Source organism: Phocoena sinus, chromosome 6 (genome assembly GCF_008692025.1).
Source record: "Phocoena sinus isolate mPhoSin1 chromosome 6, mPhoSin1.pri, whole genome shotgun sequence".
Classification (NCBI taxonomy): domain Eukaryota; kingdom Metazoa; phylum Chordata; class Mammalia; order Artiodactyla; family Phocoenidae; genus Phocoena; species Phocoena sinus.
In genome coordinates, this window is record NC_045768.1 from 70,992,607 (window position 1) to 71,005,205 (window position 12,599).

The following is a 12,599-nucleotide window of genomic DNA, read 5'->3' on the forward strand; positions in this document are numbered from 1 at the left end:
CAATAACTTTTAGAACAAGTACACCTTCCACACAAAAATGAGTAAATTAACAAACAATTGGTAACAAACTTGACCTTACTGACACCCAACCACTGCAGAGTACACATTCTTTTTATGTGCATATGGAATATTAATCACAATCAGCGATTTCTCAACATATTTTAGATAACTGAACTCATTCACAGTATATTCTCTGAACACAGTGGAAATAAGCTAGGAAAAATGTTGAGAAGAGATAACTAGAAAATCCCCAACTGCTTCTGTGATATAATAAAGAATATATCTGATCTCTTTTATTGGTTCCTGGTTTCATGGCACCGACAGCTTCAAAACCCTTGGAATCTCCCGATAGGATTGTCTTTTGTTTTTTATAGTGAGTCACTTTTGACTATACCTGAGTTTATGCTATAAGGTCACTCATGGTGAGCTCTTAGATAGTGTCAAGGGAGGAGCTGACCACATCAGAAAAAATAAGCACCTGATTAAAGGGTACGAACTTTCAGCCCAATTCCTTGACTTCAGGGAAAGGAGCAGGCTTTTGAGTTCAATCATGTAGCCAATAATTTAATCCATCATGACTGTATAATGAAAACTTGATTAAACTCTGAACACAAGGCTCAAGAGAGCTTCCTGACTGGTGAATATACTGATGTATATATGTATATATAGAGAGAGGGTGGCTGCACCCTAACTCCATGGGGACAGAAGCTCCTGTGTTTGGAATCCTTCCAGTCTTGCCCTATGTACTGCTTGTGGTTGTTTATTTGTAACCTTTATAATAAAAAAGTAAATGTAAGTATGGTGCTTTCATGAGTTCTGTGAGTCATTCCAGTGAATTACTGAACCTGAGGGTATTATGGGAAGCCCTGTCTTTGTATCCAGTAGGGTAAAAGTGCAGATGCATTGGAACACCCAGGATTTGCAGGTAGTGTTTGAAATGGAGCAGTCTTGTGGACCCTTAACTTTTTTGGTCTGCGCTGCCTCCGTGAAGCTAACGTCAGGATTGAATTGAGGTGTCGGACACCTAGATGGTGCCAGAGAATAGATGTCAAAATGTAATGTGGAAGTTAAGAAATACACCTCTTGGGCTTCCCTGGTGGCGCAGTGGTTGAGAGTCCGCCTGCCGATGCAGGGGACAAGGGTTCGTGCCCCGATCCGGGAAGATCCCACATGCCGCGGAGCGGCTGGGCCAGTGAGCCATGGCCGCTGAGCCTGCGCATCCGGAGCCTGTGCTCCGCAGTGGGAGAGGCCACGACAGTGAGAGGCCTGCGTACCGAAAAAAAAGAGAGAGAAATATACCTCTTAATAATTTATGGATTAAAAAGAAAGACTATTGTATTTTAAAACATTGGGAGGTACAGTTGACCCTTGAACAACACAGGTTTGAACTGTGCAGGTCCACTTATACACAGATATTTTTCAATAAATATATTGGAAAAAATTTTTGGAAATTTGCAATTGTTTGAAAAAACTCACAGGTGAACTGTGTAGCCTAGAAATATTTTAAAAATTAAGAAAAAGGTATGTCATAAATGCATAAAATACATGTAGATACTAGTCTATTATTATATAGGCATAAATGAGTGAATTTAACATAAAGTTAATAATGTTAGTTTTCTAATTGTTTTATAACGTTACTTTCAAAGAATACTGTACAGTATGCCTCTCTGTCTCATAATTGGAGAAACTGCCTATCAGCCTATTATCACAGGTGTTTTTTTAATGTAACAATGTTTTCAATACTATATTATGAATATGACTGTAATACTGTATGCCATAAAAATTGTATAATAATTCATTCATTGGTGTATAGGCTGGGCTATCATGAAGCAATCTTATCCATTATACTAGGCTACCATAAAGCAATCATATTGCTGCTTCTTTGTTATCAATGCATGAATGGCTACACCTGTAAATAATTATGAACTTATTTTTCACATTATCTTTTCATTTTTGATGTCTAGTGTTAGTAATACATATAACATCTACAATGTTTTGTATCGTATAAGAAAATATTGATGTAGATACTGACAGACGATTCATCTTATAAACAGACAATGTAAGCTTACAGTATTGATAAATACAGTAAAGTACTGTAAATGTATTTTCTCTTCCTTATGACTTTCTTAATAACATTTTCTATTCTTTACTTTATTGTGAGAATACAGTATATACTATAAATAACATACAAAATGTATAAATCGACTTTTTATGTTATCAGTAAGGTTTCCGGTAAACAGTAGGCTATTAGTAGCTAAGTTTTGGGGGAGTCAAAAGTTATATGGAAATTTTCAACTGTTAGGGGTTTGCCACCCCTAACCCCCGTGTTGATCAAGGAGTCAACTGTAATTAGAAGTAAATTATAATGTTATGAACACAGCATATCAAAACTTGTAGGATACAGCTGAGCAGTGCTTAAAGATAAATTAATAGACATAAATGCATATCAGAATAGAAAAATAAAGGCAAAAAATCTAAATTTTTACCTCAGGAAGCTAGAAAAGAATAGCAAACCAGAACAAAAAATGTTGAAGAAAATAAATAATAATGATAATAGAGAAAAACCAAAGAAATAAAAAAAAGCATATTATAGGAAAAAATTTAAAGCTAAAAGCTGATTCTTTGAAAAGGTTAATAAAATTGAAAAATTCACCAGGACTGATTAAGAAAAAGAGAGAAAATACAAATTAACAAAAGAAAGAATAAACAGATGATGTCACTACAACTCCTACAGAAATAAAAACAAAACACAAAAAAATTAATATTACATACATGACACCAAAGACTGTGACAATTTAGATGAAATGAGCAAATTTCTGGAAAAATACAAAACTTTTATCAAAACTCTCAAAAGAAGAACCAGAAAATCTGAATAGTCCAGCAACTATTAAAGAAACTGCATATACAATTTTAAACTTTCTCACAAAGAGAATTTCAGGCCCAAATCACTTCACCATTCAATTTTTCCAAACTTTTAAAATAAAAATAATATACCAGTCTTGGAGAAATTCTTTCAGAAAACAGGTTAAAAAGGAAGTCTTCCTAACCAATTTTATGAAGATGATGATTAAATGTAATGTGGGATCCTGAGTGGCACCCTGGAGCAGAAAAGACATTAGGCAAAAACTAAGGAAATCTGAATAAACTACAGACTTTAGTTAATAATAATGTGTTAGTGTTGGTTCATTAATTATAGCTAATGTACCATACTTATGTAAGATGTTAATAATAAGGGAAACTGAGGAGGTATGTGGCAACTCTCTGTACTGTCTTCTCAATTTTTCTGTAAATCTAGAACTCTTCTAAAAAACTGTCTATTAAAAACCTTGAGATAAGAATATTGTAGAAATATAATAAATATAGGGATACTACAATAAAATGACAGCTTTTATATTGAGATAATTACCAAAAACAAACATACAAAAATAGATTTTAAAATAAAATAGACGTTTGCACCCTAATGTTCATATTAGCACTATTTACAATAGCCAAGACATAGAAGCAACCTAAATGTCTATCAACAGATGAATGGATAAAGAAGATGTGGTATATATATACCAAACACACACACACACACATATTCAATATATGTGTATATGTATATTTATTTATACATGTACACACATGGACTGTTACTTAGCCATAAAAAAATGAAATAATGTAATTTTCAGCAACATGGATGGACCTAGAGGTTATCATACTAAGTGAAGTAAATCAGACAAAGAAAGGCAAATATCATATGCTACCACTTATGTGGAATCTAAAATATGATACAAATGAACTTATTTACGAAACAGAAACAGACTCACAGACATAGAAAACAAATTTATGATTACCAAAGGGGAAAGTGGGGGAGGGATAAATTAGGAGTTTGGGATTAACATATACGAACTACTATATATAAAATAGATAAACAACAAGGTCTTACTGTATAGCACAGGGAACTATATTCAATATCTTGCAATAAACCATAGTGGAAAAAATATGAAAAAATATATATACACACACATATATGAATCACTTTGCTATACACCAGAAACTAACAAAACATTGTAAATCAACTATACTTCAATAAAAATAAATAAATAAATAATAAAATAGATTTTAAGGCTGAAGAGTAGGGTTAAAGAATGTCAGTGTATAATGATAAAAGCTTCAAATCGCCAGGGGGATATAGCAAATCTAAATCTGTATGCACTCAAGATATAGATTCATCTAAAATATAGATTTAAATATCTAAAGCAAAATTGGACCAACCTATCAAAAAATGTATAAACTTGCCATCATAATGAGAGATATTAACTCACCTCTCTTACCATTTGATAGATCAAGTAGACAAAAAAGACAGAATATAAAATATTTGAACAATATAACTAATAAACATTATCTAGTAGATATATATGGAGCCCTGTACCCAATAATTGAAGAACACACATTCTTTTCAAGCACACATGAGACCAAAAAACTGATTACATATTGAAATACAGAGAGAGTAAAAATGAATTCTAAAAATCAGTTTCATAGAGATTACTTTTCTGGCACCAAGAGAATTAAGTAAAAAACCAATAACAAAAAATAACTTAAAGCTTCAAGTCTGGAAATTTTTTAAAAAGACCTTTAAATTACCATTGAATCAAAGAAGAATCATAACATCACTATATATATCAAGTGTGTGTGATGCAGCTAAAGCAGTACTTAAGGAAAAAACTACAGCTGCAAGTATGTTTATTAGAAAACAGAGAATGGCTGAATAATCATGAACTAATTATATAACAGAAGTTAAAACAACAGAATAAAATCAAAGAAGGTAGAAGATGTAAATAATAAAAAATATGGATGGAAATTAATGAAATAAGAAATAAAACTATAATAGAATCAACAAAACCAAAAGTTTATATGAAAAAATTAACAGCATTAACAAAATGTTGTCAACACTGATCAAAATAATAAATAGTAGAGCAAAAACACCAAGAGTAAAAATGTAAAAAATGTAAAAGAACTAAAATATAGCAGATTAAGGGAATAATCAAGAAGTTACCAGGAACAAGCTTAAGCAATAAATTTGAAAATGTATTTGAAAAACTAACTGAAGAAGTAGGAGGAAAATACATATTATTCTGTAACCACAAAGAATTGAATTCATATTTAAAAATTTTTCTATGAATAAAATTCTAGGGCTGATGGCTTTAGAAGGTTAGTTTCACCAAACATTCAAAAACCAGATAATTACAACCTTATACAAATTTTTCTAAAGAATTGAAGAAGAGGGAATGCTCCCCAACTCATCCTGATCGATCCCCAACTGGAAAGGACAGTATGAGAAAGGAAAATCAAAAAGTCAGTCTTACTCCCAAACAGATTTTTTTAAAAACCATCAAATTGAACTTCACATTATATGAAAAAGACAGTATTTCATGGCCAAGGGTGGTTTATCCTAGGGATGTAATGTTATTTTAACATTAGACAATATGACAGTGGAAAGGGGCATTGGTAAAACCCCTGTTAAACTTCCTCTCCTGTGCTCGGAGTAAAAATTGAAAATGGAATTCCTCTTGCACAGAACTATGGGCACAGTGATAAGTCCTGTGTGATACCATGAAACATCCCGAGGAATCAGTATTTTCAGACGTTATATCTTTGCATCTATTTGGTTTGAGGGATAAAAATATCATCTTTCTCCACATTCCCTAACCAGAAGCATCTTCCTCACAGAATTCCAGTGTCACCGTCCAACCATTAGACACCACGACTTTGATTTAAAGGGACCATTTCCATGGGCCTCCGACTAAGGGTTATTAATTTGTAAGCACATACCAGTTTGCTAGATTATGTTCCCACGACAGCTAGCTGAGACCTAGAATCTGAGGGAACAGGACATAGGAATACAATTCCCAGTGGGAGGAGCTTCAGAAAATTGGGTCCTTCAGAGGATGAAAATGATCCCAGAATCACTGCTGTACTGGCACTTCCCTTAGTTCACAGCCTTAGTAACGTGATGGGTGGGTGTTTTGGCCAGTATCACTATTCAAAAGTTTACAGAGTATTTAGTCCAGATATAGGATCCTGCATATCACATCAGATCAAGAAACCCACTTTACAGCAAAGGAGGTGTGGTTGTGGGCATGTAATCAAGGGATCCACTGCTCCTCTGGCATCTGCACCACCCAGAAGCTGCCGGCCTGATAGAACATAGCACTGCCCAACTGAAGGTACAGCTGAGGCTCCAACTTGGAGACGACGCTCTCCAAGGATGGGGCACCATCCTTCAGAATATTCTCCAAATCAACACCCTGTATATGGTGTTGGGTCCTTGAAAGGTAGAATGAAGGAAGCAGCAGTGGTCCCATTTACCATCAATCCCAGTGACCCTCCCAGGGATTTTATTTTTCCTGCCCTTGTAACTCTGGGCAATGCCAGCGTGGAGGCCCTGCTTTCCACTGGGAGACATCGAAAGAGTCTAATCAAAGTTAAATCTATGGCTGCTGCCCTGCGTCTTCAGGATCCTTGTGTCTGGGGACCAGAAGGCTAGGAGAGGAGCCATGCTCTTGGCAGGGATCACTGACCCTGATTATTAAGAGGAGGTGGGACTGCTGGTGCACAACGGGGACAGGGAGGAAGACCTTGGTATCCAGGTGATCCACAGGACATCCCTGTGAAGCAGCCACAGCCTGAGAAAAGCATGGTAACCAGGGATGAAGGTCTGGATCACCTCTCTAGGGAAGCCATCTAGCCCAGCAGATCTACTAGGTGAGAACAAGAGGAATTTAGAATAGAAGGTAGAGGAGGGAGATAATGATTATCCATTGTTATTCTAACACCAGTTGCAACTGCAAGGACTATAGTTTGTCCCACTAACATTTCACAAGGTTTGTCCACGAAAAGACCAAAGAAATCCTGAAGGAACTGTTTCCAGATGGGATGATCTTATTATATAAACAGACCACCCCATGCAAAAGGATGATTGTAGCGGATACTGTGGTACACTGTACAAATCTCCTCCTTTAGGACTGAGTCCCTCATTCCCCTAGTGGCTGACAGTTCAAGGTGAAGTCCCTACCTGGGACCTATGTCAGTCAAAGAAAGCTGCCTCGCCCGAGGCTGTCCCCCTTCCTGGATGCCGCATGCATCGCATGACTGACTAACAGTGTGGGTACAAAGACCTGGTTCCTTTATCTCAGCTCTGAAGGACCACCCCAGCTCCAAAGAGACCTTTTTTGTGACCCCATAACTTCCCCCTCTGATCAATCCTGCTGCCTTTATTTCTCACAGCTGTTTTTCCCAAGAGCACCCCCTATTGGGGTGCTTCCAGCACTCAAATCTTTCTTGACAGAATGCAAATAGCATAAGTGCCCTTCTACTGTTTAGTGAAGCTAAGATGTTTGAATATGTGATATGAAATAGAAAAATGTCTCTTTACATAGCAAATCTTTCCTAAGCGTATGGAAATCTTAGCATTCAGTCTTTCATTAATTCAAAACGCTTTTCTTTATCACCTATAATGTACAGAACAATTTCAGGTTATGAGAATGCAGAGATGATTTAAAAACGGTCTCAAACCATATGGAGCTTACAATTAAATTGGAAAAAAAGAAGTATATGGGGAACTTAAATATATAAAAATAGGTTCAAACACAGAAAGAACAGTATAAAGAAGTCTGGGGTGGGAACTTAGATCACTTCCAGTTGGGTATATCCAGTAAGTTTTCTTGCAGAGGGTGCCATTTCAGCTGGTACTTGGAAACAGGTGTGAGGGGGATTGGTGAGGAAGAGGTAAGTGCACCTTGAGCAGAGAGAACTGAATGAGGAAAGGCATCAAAGTGTTGCAATGTGGGGCTTACGTACGTGGGGCAGCAACTGCATTTGGCTGGGTTTGGGTTGCTGAGAGAGACGGAAGGTAGACAGCCTGGAAGGAGAGCTTGGGACTGCATTGTAAAGGGCTTTGAATGCTTGCTTAAGAGAGAATCAAAGAAAATTTGAGCAAGCGAGTGATGATCTCAGATCTGTTTTAGGACAATAGCCAATGACCTGCAATCAGGAGGTGTGAATTCAATTCCCACCTCTTCTAGCTGTGTGTCCCTGAATAAATTTTATAACCTCTCTGTGTTTTGGATTCCACGTCTGGAAATAAAGCTAGATTTCAACTATTTTTCTTAAGCAAAGGGATAAGTTACTGACAATTAGAGATTATAGGGAATGCTGTCTCTGTAATATAGGCATTGATAATATATTGTCTGGTTATTAACAGATTCTCTGTTATTTTAATATTTATTAATTTATTGGCTGCAACGGGTCTTAGTTGTGGCACACAAGATCTTTGCAGCATGCGGGATCTTTCCTTGTGGCTAGCGGGCTTCTGTCTAGCTTGTGCGGGCTCCAGAGCACACAAGCTCAGTAGTTGTGGCACAGGCTCTAGAGCGTGCGGGCTTAGCTGCACCCCCCAACCCTGGCATATGGGATCTTAGTTCCCCGACCAGGGATCAAACCCCCATCCCCTGCAGTGGAGGGTGGATTCTTAACCACTGGACCACCAGGGAAATCCCCCAGATTCTCTGTTTTGATAGACCCAAACTGTGGGGGTGATACTTTCATTCTCCCAACCTGAGACATCAGTGAAGGCATTGAGTAGTTATGTTCTAAGATGGGAACTCTGAGTCCTAAACACCTCTGCGTGTGTGTGTGTGTGTGTGTGTGTGTGTGTGTGTTGGTAGGGCTCAGGGGAGGCAGTAGAAGTGAGCAATGTCTTGATTGGTTCTTAACAATAATGGCTGCCATGTATTACAGACTTACTATGCTCCAGACACAGTAATAAGTGCTTTAAACATATTTTCTCATTTAATCAACACAGTTTTGTAAGAAAAGTCCTGGGGAACATTGGACCACTTGTCCATGCATCTGCTATAAAGATGTTAGTAGGGAGAACAAAGCTTTATGACTATATAACAAAGGTATTTACCCCTTATGTAGTGACTGGAAGATTCTGATTATAATCAATTAACTTAAAGAGTCAGCAGACACTGAACCTACATGTAGTTAACTGATGGAGTAGTTAAAAGGAGCAGAGTTCATTCAGTCCCAAGTTGACACTCTCTGCATTTTAAAATGATGAGAAGTTGTTTTGGATTCTAGCTTGGGAAAAGGAATAAAGATGATTCATTTACTAATTTGCTGAATGACAGATATTTGAGCTGTGCATTGGTCACTGATGCTGGAGGAAATATATTCTTCCACGTTATTTTCTTTAATCTCAGAAATGTATCATGATTTTAATAATCCCAAGTATTTCTTTATGATACTAACAATAAGCCCCATTTTCCATCTCATCAGAAGCATCCAGGTTCACTGTAAACCCTTCAATCTCTCTGAGCTTCAGTTTTCTCATCTATAAATAGGAATAATTCTTTTTTTTTTTTTTTTTGCGGTACACAGGCCTCTCACCGCTGTGGCCTCGCCCGTTGCGGAGCACAGGCTCCGGACGCGCAGGCTCAGCGGCCATGGCTCATGGGCCCAGCCACTCCGCGGCACGTGGGATCTTCCCGTACCGGGGCACGAACCCGTGTCCCCCGCATCGGCAGGCGGACTCTCAACCACTGCGCCACCAGGGAAGCCCAGGAATAATTCTTAATTTGCAGAGATATTGTGAGCATTAGAAATAATGTGTGCAAGACACCTCATATACTGCCTGTCACACAGTAAGTGCTCAGTTAAAGGTGTCCATCCAATCACTTCTGCTTTACTTTCTATATAAGCAGATGGCTATAATTTTGCACAAGTAGACACATGCTCTTTCATTATAACATCTTTCAAACTATTTAGTTCCTTTATCATAATAAATGAAGAGACTTATAAACGTCTAATGGAAAAAGCTCAAGACACTATCTTCATGCTAAGATGTTGTGATTTGTAAGACTTTTGTGATGCGAACCCTATATAACAGTTTTTTCAGCCCTCTCACCAGTTCCCTATCTGCAACCTTACATGGCAGCTAAACTTAGCTACTCGTACCTCTTCTACACATGATGTTTCCTCACGATACTGAAATGACATTTTCGTATTTTTCTGCCTGGCTAATTCCTCTGCAAGCACTATAGCCTCCATAAAGTCTTCTACTCTCCATTCCCACCCCGTTCCCCTGGCTGATTTTGGTACTTTTCTCCTGGGTTTCCACAGCATTCCACGCTTACTTTGGCATGCTGAGTAACACACTGAATTGTTACAGATGGTTTTCTTAATTATTGCTCCCACTAGACAAGAAATCCTTAGTACTGGGATATGTGTTTCTAATCTAAATATTGTCAGAGTCCTATACAGTCCCTGGCTCATGGTTGGTGCTCCACTAATGTTAGTTAATTGTTGAATGAGCATGAGGTGGGGTAACAAATGTCAATCATTTCCTCTCTAGGGACTAGTGCTATCAACATGGTACCCACATTCTTAAGGATTCTTATCCTTAAGAATGTAACGATAAAAAACATACCCTTTGCTAGTAAAGGCTTTTGGTTCTGATATTGACAACATGATATACATTTTGGAATAAACAGAAGTCCCTCATAATGGTAAGTCTAAGTCTAAGTATCTCTAATAACTGATAAAAAATGATACTTATTAAGGGATTTATCTAAAATTTTCCCAAAACCATATATTCAACAAGTAACTAAAAGTCAAGCTAACAAAAAGTCAAACATAATAATATTTAATTTGGAGGCCCCAAACCATCTTCATTCAAGTTTTAAGGGACTACCTCCTGATTTAATATAAGGATTTTATTACCAAGTGAGTTAGTTCATAGCTACCCTATTTCTTTTCTTTTCTGATTTGTTAAACTTTAATCTTAGCTCCTTTGCTAAAATCTTTCTAGCCTAAGGAATTGTAATTTTTTATTTTGTTTATTTTCCTTTGAAATCTGAAGAATTTTCAACATTTTGATTGTAATCATCTACAATGGAACCAAATTAAAGTCTTTACCAGTTAATAGGCCAAGAAAGGCATTTTGGGAACTTGAATTATGATAAAATATAAGCTGAAAATATTCAAAGTTGTAAACATAATGTGAATGTATAGTTAGGAAAATCCACTTGGTGATCTCAGGCTTGTAAATAACTCAGAGTGATCTTTTCTTGGTTAAAAGCCAGTTTGCTAAATTCTATGACTATTTTTGGGAAAGTATGTATTTTAAAGGCCATGAAAAAAATCTAATGTTTTTCTTCTCTCTTTACTGAGGTCTTTTCCCTTTTATAAAGCCTGTCCTGTTTCACCCACAAGAGATTTTTTTAGAAGCGATTTTCTGAAAGAAAGAGAAATTTTCTTCATGCATATCAAAGAACGTGCTCTTATTGTGATGTTACCATGGTATATCATGGCAAAAGCAAAACCTTTCTGATTTTAATCTACAGTTTTACCATCCCTGTGATGTGACTCCTTTTCAATGTATCTATTTACTTTGCTTACAGTGTATCCATTTACTTCCCCCTTTCTGGCTACAGCAAGTTCTAGTTGAGATCATTTAGATGTAGGTGGTGTTGGAATCACCAAGGATAAGCTGCAGTGCTTTCTGCAAGACTTGTCCTCCTTTCCACATTGATTCTAGACACAGAAGTTAAGTGTCTCATGGTGGAAAGCATACTAGTCCAAGAGTCAAAACCACATGTTTCTGGTACTTCCTAGTTGTTCTTACCTCATAAGTCTGTAAGGCTTCTACTGCTTGTAGCACCATTATAAGGTAGAGGCCCCTTTTGTCTGAAGAGTTTTAAAAGGATTATAGTGGTCATGGTAGTTGATTTCCCCACAACATTCCTTCTCCAGATGATTAATCTAAGACAGTGGTTTTCAAATTTGGCTGTACATTAGAGTCACCTGGGAAATTTTTTAAACTCTGGGTGCCCTGGCTACACCCCAGACCAATTAAATCACAAACTCTAGGGGTTGGGTCCAGATACTCAATTTTTTTTACATTTTCCCAGTGATTCCAGTGTGCAGTCAAGGCTGAGAACCTTTGATCTTGGGAATGCCATGACCTTTGTTAGTAACCAGTTTATGAATGAGCATGTGATCCAATTTTGGCTAACAAAATGCAAAGCAAAGGCTGCAGGATAGCTTTGGGAAAAGATTTCCTTCCCCCAAATGAGACAAGAAATATAAAGCGCCTTGTTAAAAGTATGACGTTGAAAACACCTCTCAGAGGCAGAAAGAGCTGCCAAATCAGACAAAAGTGCAACTAAAACATGGAGCATGCCCAACCTCTAAGCTTCCAGTTACCCAAGATTATAAATTTTCTTATTGTATAAATAAAATTCACAGTTTTTCTGTTATTAGCAATTGAAACATTCTAAGCAACTTGCTCCAAATAGGAAATACTGATTTTACCCCTGGCTGCTATAACTCTAGGTCTGTGATTCTCAAGCCTGGCTACATGTTAGGATGAGTATCACTTTCAAAAAAATGCAAAATCTTGAACCACACCCCAGACCTACTGAATCGGAATCTTTGGGGCAAAACTTAAGACTATATTTTTACAAAACTCACCAGAAGATTTAAACACAGCCAGGGCTGTGTGAGAATAACTACTTTTATAATAAGGAGAGAAAATAAAAGAAAATAGAGTT